At 42.8% G+C, this 17,555-nt stretch overlaps 1 protein-coding gene across 3 annotated transcripts in view; it reads left to right on the top strand.

The window, feature by feature from the left end:
* Window positions 1-1,106: 1,106 nt before the first annotated feature.
* Window positions 1,107-17,555, top strand: part of DDR2 (discoidin domain receptor tyrosine kinase 2) — a 133,520-nt gene continuing 117,071 nt past the window's right edge. Inside the window, exons 1-2 of one of the 3 annotated variants that reach the window (XM_010984421.3) lie at window positions 1,107-1,267; window positions 17,061-17,208. The gene's annotated coding sequence lies outside the window, so the exon portion shown is untranslated. Of the gene's footprint in view, window positions 1,268-1,651; window positions 1,773-17,060; window positions 17,209-17,555 lie in introns of those variants that run through there. The other 2 variants (XM_010984422.3, XM_064477940.1) reach the window with 2 other exon arrangements.

The following is a 17,555-nucleotide window of genomic DNA, read 5'->3' on the forward strand; positions in this document are numbered from 1 at the left end:
CTACTTGCCAGAGAACAGGCAGGGAAGAGATGCTGATAGCTTAAGAGCCCAGAGACCGGAGTCTCTTTACTAGGAGGCCCTCTGGCAAAGGTGGATCTGGTCTTCTTAGTCACTCTCTTGCCATCTACCTTCCTCTCCGGATTTCCTGACCTTGAGTCTCTGCTTACTCTTCACTCCCTGTACTCACAGAGAATCCAGACCTTCAGGACAGACCAAGGCTGTGCTTGGTAAGGAATGATCCAGACTCAAAGGGTAAAGGCCAAGAGCCTTGATGGATGGAGAGGAGAATTAGTTACTCATTTATAGAGCCGAGGGAAAGATTTCTCCCTCTCACCTACATTCCCCTTTCACACCATCTATGGTCTTGGCCATGGATAGGAAAAAAAAAAAAAAGAGAAAAAAGGGAAAAAAAATTCAAAATAATTTAGAACCCCTTGTAAATGCTTGTGTTTTCATTTAGCAGCATGAATCAGGGCAGCAACAGACCCTCAGAGGAGGCAGCAAACAACTGGGAATTAAGTGGAAAAAAATAGGAATCCTAGACTCTCAAACTGTCCAGTTTTTTTTTTTTTTTGGTGGGGGAGGTGGGGGTGGAGGGATTAAATCAAATCTTTTTGGGGGAGGGTTCAGCGCTAGCTTTTCATGGATAAAACACTAAAGATCAACTCCATGTGTGTGACCCAACTGTCCTGGAAGCTACAATCAGAAGCGAATCCAAACCTTAAGTTGTGCTTATAGTTTCAGCTCAAGTAAGAAAAATGAGGTGGGGGGGCCTCGCGGGGTGGGGACCAGGTCTTAGATGGTGAGGGGGGCTTAGGGATGGATGCGGTAGGAATAAGGCGGAAGGGAGCTATGTCTTTAAGTCTGTCCTATGGTTATACATATTTTTTCTTCTATGAATGGGTTTTGCTGTAAATTATAGCTTTGCCCGTGGTCCCTTGGGTCAAAAGAAATAGTCTCTAAACAGAAAACAGCTCTGATTGGTGACTTTCCTTCTTCCCTCCCCAACCCCCTTTCTAATTGAAACCAAATGTGCAATATATTGGATGCTGGGATCCCTGGCGCTTTCCCAGGAATCCTCAGAATGTGAGGTTTCTCTCAAAGGCATCTTGCATCAGCCTGTGGATGTATGCCTACCGCCGGGCTCCTCCACCGGCAAAGTGGAAAAAGAAGCGTTTCACAACAAAGTCTTCTTTTTGGGTTGGGGGAACGCAGTGGATTATAGCTCTGTTTTCTTCTTTCCAAAACTGTGCACTCCTGGATGAACGTAAGTTATGTGTTTTAGCTTTTTTTTTTTTTCCTTCATTTTTTTTTTCTTTTCCGAAAATGAAAGCTCTGGATATCCTTCTCCTGGTGTCTCAGAAAAAGTTTTGAAAAGGAGGCAGAAGGGGGTTTCAAGTCAGGCGAGGAACAGAAGGGAATGGGGCACCGTAGGCTCGAGAAATCCATGATCTTAGGTTTCTGGGGGGAGGCTGGATGCATGTTATGTAGAGAAGAAGAAAGCGCTGCTAACCAAAGAAGACTGAAGCAAAGTAAACGAACCCATAGCAGCTGCAAGATACAACAAACAGCATTCGCTGAGTTGAAACTGTTGGCAGTCAAGACAGGCCGATCGCAGAGCTGGTTTCAGGGATGGGGAAGCCAGAGCAGGGAGCTGGGTTTTCAGCATTCAGCGGCGGTGTTTAAGGTCCTGAGTTTTGGAGAGGACACCTTTTTGTAATTTTGATTTTTCGGGGAAGTTGCCGACTTAACTGTGAGACGGACAGCTTTGGGTGAGGATTGGGGCGGCCGGGCGGGGGGCTGGGTGGACGGGGTATTTTTCAGTTGGGGACGAGCCTCACTTCCCCACCTCGCAGGCCTGGGTACCTTTCCCTTTGTTATCGAACGACTTGGGACTGTTTGCAGTTGGGACCTCTGCGTCCTGGCTGAAGTTCAAGACTCCCATCCAAGGGGAAAGAGAATTTTTCCAAGCGGCTGAAAGTCTCAGGCCAGCCATTTGAGGCGGGAGCTCGCACGGTTCAAGCCAGGAGGGGTTCAGCACCATTTTGCTGACTGCTGGCCGTCTGCATCTGGCCCTGGAGGAACGGCAGAGGCAGAGTCTGCAAAGGGCCTTAGAGATCTCCTTAGACCCTCTCATTTCACAGATGGTGGATGTGGTAGAGCGGCGACTGACATGTTCAGGGTCACACACACAGCACGTTAATAGCAGAGCTGAACAAGAAAGCAGGGTTCTCTTTGCTGCTAATCCAGCGCTCTTTCCACCCCATACCTCCGTGTTTTTGTGTTCATTTCTCTTGAGGCTGTGGTAACAGAGGCTGTTTAACTAACAAGTCACCACGAAGACGTGAGGTATCAGCAAAGGAGGATGCTAATGGTGGTTCATTGGCTAAGGGTGGTTCATCGGCTAATGGCATCCATGGCGATACTTGGTGGCGTGTGTAAAACTTAAAAAGCGACCATTTGGGTACTTGCTGTGCACCAGGCTCCGTGCTCAGGGCTTTACATACATCATTTGATTGAATCTCATAGTTCCTAAGGCATTATTCCTATTTTATGAATAAGGGGATTAAAGCTTAGAGACGTAGAATGAGTTGCTTAAGGAGGTGCAGCTAATAAGGTTGAAACTCACGTAGGTCTGACTCTAAACTCTGTGCTCTGAGTCACTCGGCAATGACACTCCCCTCCCCCACTCCATACACACATTTGATGACTTTCTGAGTCAAACTCCGTGTTTCCCTCGGTGACGAGGTGGCCACGGTGTCAGGCCAGGGGAGCAGCGCGGATCCTCTCTGGGAGGCGACTTCCACACTTGGATGAGTATTTATCTGGCTGCCAGAAAGGGACTGTGGAGGGCAGCTCTGTGCATTTGTTCTGGGTGCTTGGTAGGTAGGTGCCTACCTTTCTTGTGCAAAGAGCCTGGGATTTAGAGTCTGAAGTCCCAAGCGCAAGTTCTGGCTCTGCCTTTCAGTACTTGGCAAAGCTGCTTTCCCTTCCTGCGTCTCAGCCTCTGTGTTTATTACGTTGAAATAACAGTAACACTTTCTGTGTTATTGTTCAGGAGATACTGGACATGAATGCGTCCCGAAGGCTGTGAAGGGCTTACAGTACCGGTTCTCGGGACGGTGATCACTGAAGGCGGGAACGTAATGTCAGGTGGCCTCTGCCATGCTGGGTCTGGCAGGCAGTGCCAGTGCTGGCAAGAGGGCGGTTGCGTTGGGCTGTAAACTCTGAAATGAGTGGCTTGGGTCTCGGTGCTCATCTCTTTTGAATGGAAGCAGCCCTCTACACGGGGAATATTCCTGGCTTTTCTTTCTGAAACTTGCCTCTGGTGGCCTGGCTTGGCCATGATTCCCTACCCAATGAGCTCAGTGGAGGCTGGAGGACGCCTTGCTGTTCAGGCATCCCTTGGCTGGGTCTGCGCTGTCTCTGAACAAGAAAGGGTTAGTCGGGATCAGTTCTCTGGTCTCTCCTCAAAGGACATGGCTTTTGAGGGGCTTCACATCTAGCTGAGGGTAGATCCTTGACCCTGGGCCTTCTTGTCACCAGAGGCACATCTCACCCCATCCTTCACCACATGTTCCTCCTCATAAATTCTCCTCCTGCCTCTGGTCAGAAGGCATGCAGCTGCACCTGGGGGTGGGGGCTGAGGCCCAGGAGGCAGCGGGGGCCTCTACCTCCGCTTCTGCTGAAGAGCTGTTTGCTTTATAAACACCAAAGATAAGGGAAGTGGGGAATTTCCAGATTCTTTTTCTTAGACTCTTCAAGTTGAAACTCCCAACGGTATCCATGTCTGTGACATAATGGAAAAAATACACAGTGGTCTCTTCCTCTGGTTCCTGGAACAGAGCTCTGAGACCCTCGTCATTTCCTAAGTGAGAAAGAACACTAGGAGCATCTTTTGTTCTAACTTTTGGTCTTTGACGCTCCACTCCTGGCACAGAGCTCTTAAGTCCCTCGGAATTTCCTAGGTGACAGGAGTGTCTTCTATTCTAATAAAGTGACTCTGGGTGGGCTCCTGGGTAGGGGCTGGTCCCCAGAAAGACCAAGCCATGATTAGAAACTTGGAATTTTTGGCCTCACTTCCTATCTTCCAGGAGGGGGAACAGAGCTGGAACCTGTGTTGATGATCAGTCATGCCTATGTGATGAAAATCCCCAAAGTAGGAGGTTTAGGGAGCTTCTGGATTGGTGAACATATGTCGTGCTGGGAGGGTGGTGCACCCCAACTCCACAGGGACACAAGCTCCTGGGCTCAGGACCCTCCCAGACCTCCCTCTATGTATCTCTTTGTCTGGCTGTTCATCTGTGTCCTTTATTATATAATAAACTGGTACATGTAAGTGTTTCCCTGAGTTCTGTGAGCTGGTCTAGCAAATGATTGAATCAAAAGTGGTTGGAGGGCTCATGGGAACTGCTGATTTGTAGCCAAGTTGGAAAGAAGTTGTGGGTAACTTGGGGACCTGCTATTTGTAATTGGTGTCTGCACTGGGGGGACAGTCTTTAGGGTCTGAGCCCTTAACCTGTGGGCTCTGCACTAACTTCAGGCAGGGAGTGTCAGAATTGCTTGATATGGAAGCCCACATATCTGGTGTCAGAAATATTCTGAGTGTGTGAGTAGAGAAAAACAGTGAGTTTTTCCTAGACAATGTCCAAGCACCAGTGGGAGTGTCAGCCCGAGGAGTCTCAGTGCTCCCCACTGTCCCCTAGCCTCTCTGTTCACACACTGTTTTCTTTCCCTTCCTATGTAGTCACTTCCAACACTTTAAGTCGTATGAATTACCCATCACATGTCACAAATCTAGTTCAGACCTTTCCGTATGATTGCATTTTCAATAGACACATTAAAAATTAGAGTGTAGCCCCACCCCCACCCCGGTATATTAACTTCACACCGTTTTAAATTAACATTACCTCTCATGTACTTCTTTCCAAGTTCCTTTATAAGATTGACTTTCAGACACTTTACATCACCCACACCTCAAATACACCATGCAAACATATTTTTCATGGGCATGCAGAAAGCTAACACCCCTCTAAAAGTGGGCTTCCACAGACCTGCTGACGTTGTGTGCCAGCTGACATAAATGGTGGCCTGGCCACAACGCAGATTCTTTATACCCCTTGCATTGTTTGAAGCCAAGCAACATAAGAATCAACTCTCTCCCAACAGTGACTACTCAGTCCAGACACGTGTCCCACATCCCCAGGCATCCCAGAGCCTCTCTGAATTAGCAACCATCTACAACGAGGCTCTCGCCACTAAATTAGAAACCTTGGGTAGACCTTAAGGGTCTCCAGATCAATTAAATACGAATATCTGAGTACTTTGAAGTGTTTCCCATGTGATTCTAACCTGAAACTTCGCTGATATGTCTCCAAGTTTGTTACCTCAGTTGTTTCTCAGCACGAAGTAAGTGAAGGGTTGGTAGAAAAACCATCCATGGTCATATTCCACCCCCCACCCCACCTCTCCATTGTCCTGTGAAGAATTTACCTGTCAGTGCCTCCTTCCCCTGGTTGGCTTCTTGGAGTTTTGTCGAGACCTCCTCATAATGTCCACAACCTGCCTTTTCCTCTTAAGTGGAAGCTTGTCCAGGCCGCAGACTCTTTCCGATGTGAAGTCAGACAGACCTGATTTCCAGTCTGCACTCACTGGTTGTGGGCAAAAGATCTGAATGGACAGCTCACCAAAGAAGATATACAAATGGCAGGTAAACATATGAAACAGTGTTCGACACTATCTATCATTTGGGAATTGCAAATTAAAACAACAGTGAGTTACCACCGCACGTCTATTAGAATGGTCAAAATCCAGAACACTGACAATACCAAATGCTGGTGCTGATACAGAGCAACATGAACTCTCATTCATTGCTGTTGGAAATGGGAAATAGTAGAGCCACTTTGTAAGATAGTTTGGCAGATTTTTACAGAACTCAACATATTCTTATATATGATCCAGAAATCATGCTCCTTGGTATTTACCCAAACAGATCGACAACTTATGTTCACACAAAAAACCTTCACACATATATCTAGGTATACCCTAAAATTAGGTTCCTGGACCCAATTTCCACATGTGTGTTGTATGGGGGGGGCTCTGCCCCCACCCCCCGCCCCACAACACCAAACAATTCTCTGGACAACAGCTGGGTGTCCTACAATTCAAATGGATTCTGACACTGTCTACCCAGAGATAGCATCAGATTCCACATGTTAAGGGTTCAGTCCCACAAGATCGCCCCCAAGGCCCCACTTCAGAGGCCAGTTGTAAGCCCAGGCTGTTACCTGTGCTTCTGACTATAAATTAGAGGCTTCTGTGCTATCAATGAGAGGCTCCGAAGACCCCTTCCTCTGCTTTGACTAATTTGCTAGAGTAGCTCATAGAACTCAGAGAAACATTTTATTTACTAGATGACTGGTTTATCATAAAAGGATGTAACTCAGGGACAGCCAGATGGAGAGATGCATAGGGCAAGGTACTGGGAAAGGGTGAGGAGCTGTTATGCCCTCTCTAGGCACCACTCGCCCCTAATCTCCATGTACCCATCAACCTGAAAGTTCTCTGAACCCTCTCCTCAGTTTTTATGGAGGCTTCATTACACAGGCATGATTGATTAAATCATTGACAATTGGTGATTGATTCAACCTCCAGCCCCTCTTGTCCTGGGATGTCAGAAATGTGGTACTGAAAGTTACAATCCTCTAATCACAAGATTGGTTTCCCTGGCAACCAGCTCCCATCCTTAGGTGGGGTCCTAGGGTTACCTCAATCTAACAAAGGGCACCTTTATGGCTCCCATCTCTTAGGAAATTCCTAGGGTTTTGGGAGCTCTGTGAGCCTGCATCTGTGGATGAAGACCAAATATATATAAGAAATATATTTTGGTCCTCTAAATGACCAGATATATGTTTCTTATAAACTCCAGTATCACAACACTTCTTATGCTTTAGTTCTTTTGCGACTATAAAGCCAAAGCAAATTGATAGATGAAATCAAACATAGCTATAAACTCAGTAAAATAATAAGCCATTATTCTAATACGTGACATGATGTGGTTTGTTAAAACTAACCACTTCCAAAAGGGGACACATGTGGCATTGAGGCCTGGTCTATGTTTAATTTGGGTCTGTTGTTTAAACAAAATTAATACTCATGCAGAAAATGCCTATTGGAGTAAGTGTGTTAAACAGATTGTTAGTAATAGTCTCAAGGGTTTATCTGTTTCGGAAGATCAGATCTCATACTTAACCAAAGCTCTGCTAGTAGGCAATGGTCAAATGTTAGTTTTAATGAGGTACCATCTGATAATTTGGTAAATTGTCTATTCACTCGAAGATAAGGTTAGCATCGGGTGACAATGAAACTGCCACAAAATGGGTATCTAATCTGATTGCTGATAGAATTAGTGACAGAACCGCTGTGCTTGGGTTTATGCCTCAGGTTTCTGCTTTTAAGCCGGGAACCGTTGGTATGGAAAGAGTCAGAGTCCGCATCACACAGCTGCTCCCCGGGGGATCACGGCACTGACCCCACTGGCTGAGTAGATTAAACTGCCCCACGCCACCTGGTGACTCAGCCCTCCCACTGCTTCCTCTGTCTCTAGATCACTTCTTGACTTGATCCGGCTTTCCTTTGGCATTTGGACAATTGTAAACACAAGTGAAAGGGCAGGCACTGGAATTGCATGACAGTGCTTGGTCACCAGTAGTATCAAAAATTCCAAATTACAGAGTCGAAGATTTAAAATTTTAAAAGTTCTAGAACTGTCATGGACCTAAAGAATACATTTACACTTAGAGGCACTCTGCTTTAAAGCTACATTCAAGCTACATTTTTCCCCCCTCAGGAAAACCTTTGTGATCTGCCCTCTTTCTTTTAAATTTCATTAATAATGAAAAGTAGCTATCCTGGTGACTTAGTAATGAGTGCCTATTGTGTACCAAGATTTATGTTAAGCGCTGTATGTACATAAGCTCATTGAAGCTTTCTAAGAATTGTGTGAAGTGGGTAGAGTTAAACTGCACTCAATGGTGCCTCTAGGACCTGGATGGTTTTTTCTCCACCCTTGTATCTGGAGGGCTCACTCCGGGGCTAAATGGCTGTTGAATAATTCAAAGAATGAATGAAGGAAAGAACAATTGTCAATAGAGAATACGTTCTTGGAAAGAATATTCTTTTGGCCAGACCTTTGGAAAATTTAGAGATACATGTTTAAATATCACTTAATATACTCGGTCTAGACTCTCCTGGAGGCCAAGCACGGCAAGGGGAGCCTGTGAGAAGGTGGCAGAAAGCACAGCTCTGTCAATGAAAAAAAGAACGCAGACCTGCCAGGTGCCCCAGAAGATTGATAGAATCAATCTTCTCCTTTCCTAAAACTAAGATCAACTGGACTAGGAAGGCTTAAGAAGCCTTTGAGGCCCAGAAAAGGGTTAATTTTCCTAGTGTTTTGTAGGCATGAAATTTTCTGCTTAACTCATGATTCTGAGGTCAATATAGATTTATTCCTTTATTCAGCAAAAGTTTTTTTTTTTTTTTTGAGTGATTACTAAGTGCCTTGAATGTCATCAGGCACGGTCTTTTCTTGTGTTTATTATCGGTTAGAAAATTCAGGAAATGATAAAGGAAATGGGGGGCTAGTTGCTCAGTGCCTGCAAGCACGAGAGTGTGGGGACGGGGCTGGATTGTCAGGGGACTGGAGCTGGATCCTGGAGGTGGAGTAAGACTTGGATAGAATCAGAAAGGCAGGAAGCAAAGAGCAGGAAGCCCAGGGGCTTGGCAGCCAGTCAGACTGCTTATGACCAGCCAGCTCTGGACAGTGAGGTGGTGGGAAATTTGCACTGGGGAGCCCAGAGAAATAGCCTTGCATATCTGTGTTTTACTACATTAAGGAGAGCTTCAGATTGTGGAGTTTTGAACATTTGCTTTTATCTTAAGGCAGGTGAAGTGTTTTAAGATTTAACTGCAGCACGTAAGGAAAATTGCAGGGAGAAGGAGTTAAGTCAGGGAGACCCGTTAGAAGGCTGCTCTCAGTCCTCCAGATGTGAAGTGACTGGGTTTGGACCACGGTGGTGGAAGGAATGAGCAAGGACCAGCTAGAGCTGCTGCGTATGTAACCTGAAGGACCCTGGTGAGATAGCATTTCTACTCACCATGCGGCAGAAGCAGAGTGAAGCTCACACGTCTGCTGTGGACTATGTGAGGACCTGGAAACCCGTTTTCCCACAAGAACTCTAGGCTGGAGACGAGTCCTTTAAGCTTATAACCAGGATCCCAAGTCAAAATTTCTCAAATGGCTGTTTCCCCCTTTGATGGGTCTGGATGAGACTGGGGCTCTTGGTTATTTCTCTTTCCTTCTCTGTCTCTCATCGCTCCCCCCAACCCTGTTCCCACAGCGAGGACCCCTCCGTATTTGACACTTCTGCTTGGAAACTACTAAGGAAATCTTGCTAATTGGACAAAGCTGGTGCTTCCCAAAGTACAATCCTTGGAAACCTGTGGATTTTTAAATAGAGAACAACAGGGGCGGAGCAAGGACCAGAGTCCTGTGGCCAAATAAGTCTGGGAAATGCTTACAGAATTAAACAGGTTTCCTTCCTGCAGGACTTCCCAAGGTCTTCAGTGTGGCAGTAAGCATCCTGACCATCCAAGAGTGGTGTAGCTTCTAGTTCTCTGCAGGCTTTTTGGACCATGGAACTCCCTTTTTAAAGAAGCATCTTGAGGGGAGAGGGCTCTAAAGCATATATTTTAAGAAATGAGAGACGAGAGAGTTTGTCTTAAAAATAAGTCTCTTGCACTAAAGGCTGGTAATTTAATGGAAAGAAACAAGAGGCTGGAATTTTGGTCTGGGGTCTACTGCTAACTGGTCACCTCGTCACTGAACTTCTCTGAGTCTGTTTGCACAGAGTTTTTATTAATGCTAGATGAATTCTTAAATTCTTTCAGCTCCAAAAGTCTGTGATCACATGCATATTCGGGATAGGAAAATAATCTGATTTTCCTACTCTGTAATGACACTGGTGGTGGAGAAAGTGGTGGGAAAAGTGAGGGCAGAAGGATGGTGACAACAAGGTGAATAAGATGTGGTTTGAACCCCTCAGCTGATTGTCTGGCAGGACTGATGCAGCAGAGAGCCGTGACGTTTCTCGTTTGCCCTCAGGCTTCTCTGAATCCAACCATGTCCTATGGTGCACGTGCAACTATCTCAGTTACTATGGCAACGCTCATCCCCAAAAGTTGCTTAATCCATCTAGTCTCAGTTTTGCCGATGAGCAGCTCTGAGACCTTGGATAAGTCAGTTAGCCCTCTGGGCCTGAGTTTCCTTCATCCGTGGACTAAGGGGGCTGGGTTAGATCAGGGAGTCCTCATGCTGTGTGAGGAGGAACTGCTTTTCAGTTGTCCTGAGTCCTGCCCAGAGGGTGGTAGGGGAAGCAGAGACATCCTCCCCTCATTCAGGGCAGGAGAGCCTCAGAGTCCAGTCTGCAGTTTTCTTCTCTTTCTTCTTCCCAGATCATCTCATCTGCCTCAGGCCTCAATTGTTTGCCTTTATGTGCTTGACGTTCAAATGTGTATCTCTAACACCAAACTCTCTCTTTATGTATTTATTTATTTATATTGAAGTTATAATTGCTAAGCAATATTATATAAGTTACAGGTATATAATATAGTGATTCACAATGTTTAAAGGTTATATTCCATTTATACTTATTATAAAATATTGGCTATATTCCCCATGTTATACAATATATCCTTGTAGCTTATTTTATACCTAATCGTCTGCCCCTCTTAATCCCCTACCTCTGTGTTTCCCCTCCCCCGCTCCTCACTGGTAACCACGAGTTTGTTCTCTGTATCTGTGAGTCTGCTTCTTTTCTGTTATATTCACTAATTTGGTGTAATTTTTAGATTCTATATATAAGTGATATCATACAGTAGTTATCTTTCTGTCGGACTTATTTCACTTAGCATAATGCCCTCCAAGTCCATCCATGATGCTGCAAATGGCAAAATTCTGTTCTTTTTTATGGCTGAGTAATATCCCATAGTATGTATGTGTGTGTGTTTGTGTGTGTGTGTGTGTGTATCACATCTTCTTTATCTGTTCATCTGTTGTTGGAACCAAACTCTCTCTTGAACGCCAGACTCAGATTTCTACCCCTCTGCTTGGTGTATTTACCTGTTTCCATTGAAAGGAAACCAAATTCGTCATGTTCAACACCAAACTCGTGATCTTTGCTTATGAACTGATTTCTCTTCCAGTTTCCCCAGATTTCATCAATACATGAGGATGGGCTCCTGGTCTCCTGCAGCCGGGGAACACGGGCTTCCTTGACTCCTTCCTTCTCCCCTGTGACAGCCAGTTGCTGGCTGATCCTCTCTCCTCTCCACATGATTATTATCACACCTCCATATTCTTTCTTTTCCCTTCCCGATGTCACTGTTCTAGGTCAGGCTCCCTTTGGCCACTCTGCCCCCTCTCCTCCAGAGCCTCCCACATGCCAGCTTAAGTCTTGTAGAACCTCCCTCCACCTCCCATCCCTCTCTTCCAAAGCTCTTCCTGGGTCACCCATGCTCACTTCCTGCCAGCACCCACAGCCTCAACCACCTTCCAGCTCTAGCGTCAGTTTCTGAGGTGTTCCTGTCCTCCAGCCCCTATTTGTTGATTGTCTTATTCCATAACTTGTCTATTTAAATTGTTCCCTTTTCTTAGACTTTTATTTATTTTTTTCTAATCAACAACAGTTTTTTAAAATTAATTTTTCAGATTCTGTCACATTATTGAAAAAGTTCACTGGAATCTAAGTGTTTAATGGACATCACATGTCTTAATGCATCTTTCTTTTCTTCAGTGCAGTTTTACTATCTGCCGACATTATATTTTTCCAATAGATGTAAAATCTTTTGTACAGTTTCCCATTTCTCACTATTTTGAATTAAATGATAATGAACGTCCTTATGCATACAGCTAGCTTCTTTGATTGAATTATTTATTTTCTTATGATAACTTCTCATGTATAGAATAACTGGGCCAAAGAGGACGAGCTTTTATAGGCTTTGATAAGTATTGACAGATAAGAGTTCCCATTTATGTAACTGTTAGCAATGTGAGTGAATTCCACTTTGACCACTACTTAACAGCATTGAATTGGGTTATATCATCTGTTTAATTAATGTATACAGTGATAACATTATTTTAGACATATCTGATATTTCAACTATTCCTTTTTTTTTTAAATGAAGTATAGTTGATTTACAATGTTGTGTTAGTTTCAGGTGTACAGTAAAGTGATTCAGTTTATTTATATATATATATGCTTTTCCATTATAGGTGTATTTGTATATTCATATACAAGGCCTTGAATATAGTTCCCTGTGCTATATAGTAGGTTCTTGTTGTTTTATCTATTTTATATATAGTGGTATGTATCTATTGATCCCAAACTCCTAATTTATCCCACCCAACTTCCTTTCCCCTGAGTTTGTTTTCTATGTGTGTAAGTCTGTTTCTGTTTTGTAAATAAATCTATTTGTGCCATTTTTTTTTTAGATTTCACATGTAAGTGATATCATATAATATTTATCTCTGTCCGTCTGACATACTTCACTTAGTATGATAATCTCTAGGTCCATCCACGTTGCTGCTAATGGCATGATTTCATTCCATTCTATGGCTGAGCAGTGTTCTGCGGTATAAATATAACACATCTTCACTATCCAGTCATCTGTCGACGGGCATTTCGATTGCTTCCATGTCTTAGACTTTTATATTTACTTTCCTAGTTATATTTCAAGGGTCAGCTCAGATGATGCCTGCTCCCTCCTTCAAGTCTTCCCTGAACACTCTACTGGCTTGATTTTTCTTCTTTTAGCATCTTATTCTTTCTATTTCATTATCCCACCAACCCAAATATATATATATTATAGTTATATATATAGTTATATCTATTATATCTTATATTCACTTTATCTTCTTCAAGGCCAGGGAACATCTTTTCTTTGTCTTTAGCATTTATAGTATCTGATACATACTAGGGGCTAGAAGTGTTATTGGCTAAATCAATATTAAATTATTAGTCTATTTTGAAAATAATAATGATAAATTAAAATAATCTATTTATCTTAATGATTGGTCTAATCAAATACAAATAAAATAAATAATCTACAAATCCAAAACTAATAAAATATTGGTTCTGGTGTCCTGCCATTCTGCTTTTGTGTCTAGTCTAGATATGGTTCTTTGAAGAATTTTAGTTTTAATTTTTTACAATATTAGGTTAGTAAAATCACTAACTTACAGTTAAGGATAATTTATCTCTCTTGTGAGGCCATTATTATGAAGCCTTGCTGTGTCATGACAGAGCTGGTTTCCTTTCTAGTTGGAGCATCATGTAATGACGTGGTGAAAAACTTGAGCTTTGGCGGGGAGAGTATAGCTCAGTGGTAGAGTGTGTGGTTAGCATGCTCGAGGTCCTGGGTTCAATCCCCAGAACTTCCATTAAAAGAAATTTTTTTTAAACAAATAAACAAACAAACAAACAAACCTAATTGCCCCATCCATAAATAAACTAATAAAAGGAAAAAATGGCAATGGTTAATTTAAAAGACAAACAAACAAACATAAGCTTTGGAGTAGGACAGACCTGCTTTTGAATTCTAACTCTGCCTTTGTTAGCTGTGTTACCTTGGGGAATTAACCTAGTGTCTCCAAACCTTAGTTTCCTCGTCTGTGGATGGAGGTTACAATGCATCTGTAATACGTGAGGTCCTGTAATTCTTGCAAGTGCTGGTTCTACTCCTGGGAATTGTTCACAAGTAAATCTCTCTTCATCCTCACCTGAGCGGTTCTCCCAAACCTGGTGGATTTTCACTAGGTTTATGGGCCTGAAAATGCAAACCACACCAGCCTAGAGCATTTCAGAGGCAGACTGGAAAGTTGAAGCAGAATTGCCAGGAATGTTGATGCCTGTTTTCCTGGCCTGGTGAGGAGGAAAGCAGACTGTGTCTCTCATTTTTTTTTTTACATTTTTTGTTGATTTATAATCATTTTACAGTGTTGTATCAAATTTCAGTATAGAGCACAATTTTTTCAGTTATAATTCATTGTCACATTTTTTTTTCTCTGTGAGCTATCATAAGATCTTGTATATATTTCCCTGTGCTATACAGTATAATCTTGTTTATCTATTCTACATTTTGAAATCCCAGTCTGTCCCTTCCCACACCCTGCCCCCTTGGCAACCACAAGTTTGTATTCTATGTCTATGACTCTGTTTCTGTTTTATATTTATGTTTTGTTTGTATTTTTTTTTTTTTAGATTCCACATATGAGCTATCTCATATGGTATTTTTCTTTCTCTTTCTGGCTCACTTCACTTAGAATGATATTCTCCAGGAACATCCATGTTGCTGCAAATGGTGTCATGTTGTTGTTTTTTATGGCTGAATAGTATTCCATTGTATAAATAAACCATATCTTCTTTATCCAGTCATCTGTTGATGGACTGTGTCTCTCATTTTGAATCAGACAGATGACCAACATCTCATGGGAAAAAGAAAAATTATCTGTCATCTTCTATTGTCCCAGTCTCTGCTAACTCCATACTTACTTAAACACTAGACTCCGGGGTTCCCTGAAAAGCCAGTTCAGTCCAGGACATAAGATCAGTCTCACATATTATTTCTGTTCGCAGAACAATAAACGAGGGAGGCTAGCAATTACTGCACATTGAGCACCTACCATGTGGAAGGCACATTTAATAGAGAATTACAACGATTCTTCTTAATAACTTTGCAAGATAGGTATCATTATCTCCATTTTATAAGTTAGTAGAAGCTGAGCAACAACCAGGATTATAAAGCTGGTGAATCTCAGAGTGAGGAAATGAACTCAGATGGTCTGCATACATTTTAGCATTTGAAGCCTGCAATGTAATTGGACCGAATTAGCCATACGAGGTGAGAGTTTCCTCTTCTATGTCAGGGAAATTGTGCTCTAACAGGGTTAACCTTTGGCACCTTAGTACCACAGGGAAGCAGGTTTCAGAAATCCCGTTTGGGGAACACCTGGACCCTGGTCCTGCTTTCTGCCCCCATGATGAGGTGACACTGATGGTAGTATGTTTCAAGAGAGGTTGATGTTTGTAAACATTCCTGCACAAACAGGCACAGATTATTAGTGCAAGTTTTTCTAGAACAGTGAGGTAAGCCCCAGATATTAAAAGACTGTACCATAGCACAAGTTTTGATATTTTCTCAAATTTTGAAGGCTTCAGCTGCCTACCTTGTCAGAGAACTAGAAGCCAGAGGAAAGCTGTACTAAAATACATGTGACATATGTTCTTGCTCTCTGTGGCCACTTTATTCCCGTGAAGTTCTAGATCTTTCACTGAAGAAACTGGCAACTTACAGTAGCCATTCGGCAACCCACGTGGATGCTCTGGCACTATGCAGAGTTATGTATCATTGTATCTATTTGGCGGAATAAGATAAACCTGTGGAAAGGAATGATATAACTACATATGCCAAAATGCAACTCCCCCCAACGTGTATAACAGAAAACCCAAGGTGAATAGGATGCTAATACTTTTTTTTTAATTAAAAAACCCACTGTGGATGGGAATGTAATTTGGTGCAGCCATTACGGAAAATAGTATGGAGAGTCCTCAAAAAACTAAAAATAGACTTACCATGTGATCCAGCAATCCCACTCCTGGGTGTATATCCAGAGGGGACTCTAATTTGAAAAGAAACATGCACCCCAGTATTCATAGCAGCATTATTTACAGTAGCCAAGACATGGAAAGAACCTAAATGTCCACTGACAGGTAACTGGATAAAGAATTTGTGGTATATTTATGCAATGGAATACTACAGTGATTAAAAAAGAATAAAATAATGCCATTTGCAGCAACATGGATGGACCTGGAGATCATCACTGTAAGTGAAGTAAGCCAGAAGGAGAAAGAAAAATGCCATATGATATCACTTGTATATGGAATCTAAAAAAAAAAGACACAAATGAACTTATTTATAAAACAGAAACAGACTCACAGACACAGAAAGCAAACTTATGGTTACTAAGGGGGAAAGAGGGTGGGAAGGGATAAATTGGGAGTCTGAGATTTGCAAATACTAACTACTACATATCAAATAGATAAACAAGTTTCTACTGTACAGCACAGGGAAGTATATTTAATATCTCATAGTAACCTATAATGAAAAAGAATATGGAAAGGAATATGTGTATGTATATGTATGACTAAAACATTATGCTATACACCAGAAATTGTAAAGTAATTATACTTCAATAAAAAAATGAAAAAAACCCCTGCACATCCATATCGTTTTATATATGTGTAGGATGCTTCTAGGAGACTACTCTGTTGGTAACTGATAACCAACTGCATCTAAAGAAGGAGAATGACAGTCTGAGGTAGAAGTGAGACCGTATGGAGTAGTGGGTCCAGTCTGGTCTGGGGAGTCCTGGGATTTCTTGAGACCCTTTCAGGGGATCCCCCAGATCAAAACTATTTTCATAAGTAACACTAAGATGTTTTTGCTCTTTTGACTCATTCTCCCGTGAGTGTATGGCAGAATTTTACAGATACTAAATGACATATGCTTTTGCAACACGCTGAATCCAGAAGCAGATAAGAGAATCTGTTCGATTGAGCCAGATATCAAAGAGATTTTAAAAAGTATAAAACAATGTCACTTTTCTCCCTGAAGTTTTTTGAAAATAGCTGTTTTTACAAAAAAAAATTCTTTATGTTAACATGCACTTACTGTTTTAATGAGTTAATAAATAATAAATGAAAAAGTCTCTGTTTTAAATTTCTAAATTGACAAATAGCAATTGACAAGTAGAAAATAGCAATTGACAAATACCCCGTAAACAAAATCTCTTAGAGGATTTGTCAGATTCCCTCAGGGCCTGGGGTACTTGGGAGGCTTCTGTTTGATAGTGGTGGGCAGAAATGTCAAGTAGAAAAGAAAATGTGAGCGAAGAAAAAGCTTGTGGTAAAATACTGCTTTCCCTTTTCTCCCCTTCCCTAAAGGCAGAGCTACAACTGGCCGGGGGTTCAATGCTCTAGAAAGTTCCGAGGCACGTGGCTTGAAGCAAAGGAGCTGCAGTAATTGAAGAGAAGCAGGGGCCGGCTGTTCTTGGGGATCCTGATCCTCAGAGAATGTTCTGCACCCGTTGATGTAAGTAGGACCAGTCACTGAAGCTGTGTTGCCACATGAGATTAGGGTGACAGTGTGGCTCCCCGTGAGCCCCTCACTTACCCTGGAGGGTGTCGCAGGGAAAGGTGAGCAGCTGGGTTCCATCCTAGAGCTGATATCAAATGAAAGACCATGCATTTGGTAGTTTGGGAAACCCAATGCTGTGTGTCAGTTTCCTCTTTGTACTTCACTGATCCATTTGTGGCCAGCCCAGATGAGAGGCCCATCCTGGGGTGTCCTGGCTCAGGGTGTCTTCCCCAGCTCTGAGTGGCCCAGGAAATCTAGTCTGTTCCTGTCCCTGCAGGACCCACTGGAATCTCAGGAGTTCC

The sequence above is a fragment of the Camelus dromedarius genome, chromosome 23 (genome assembly GCF_036321535.1).
Source record: "Camelus dromedarius isolate mCamDro1 chromosome 23, mCamDro1.pat, whole genome shotgun sequence".
Taxonomy (NCBI): Eukaryota; Metazoa; Chordata; class Mammalia; order Artiodactyla; family Camelidae; genus Camelus; species Camelus dromedarius.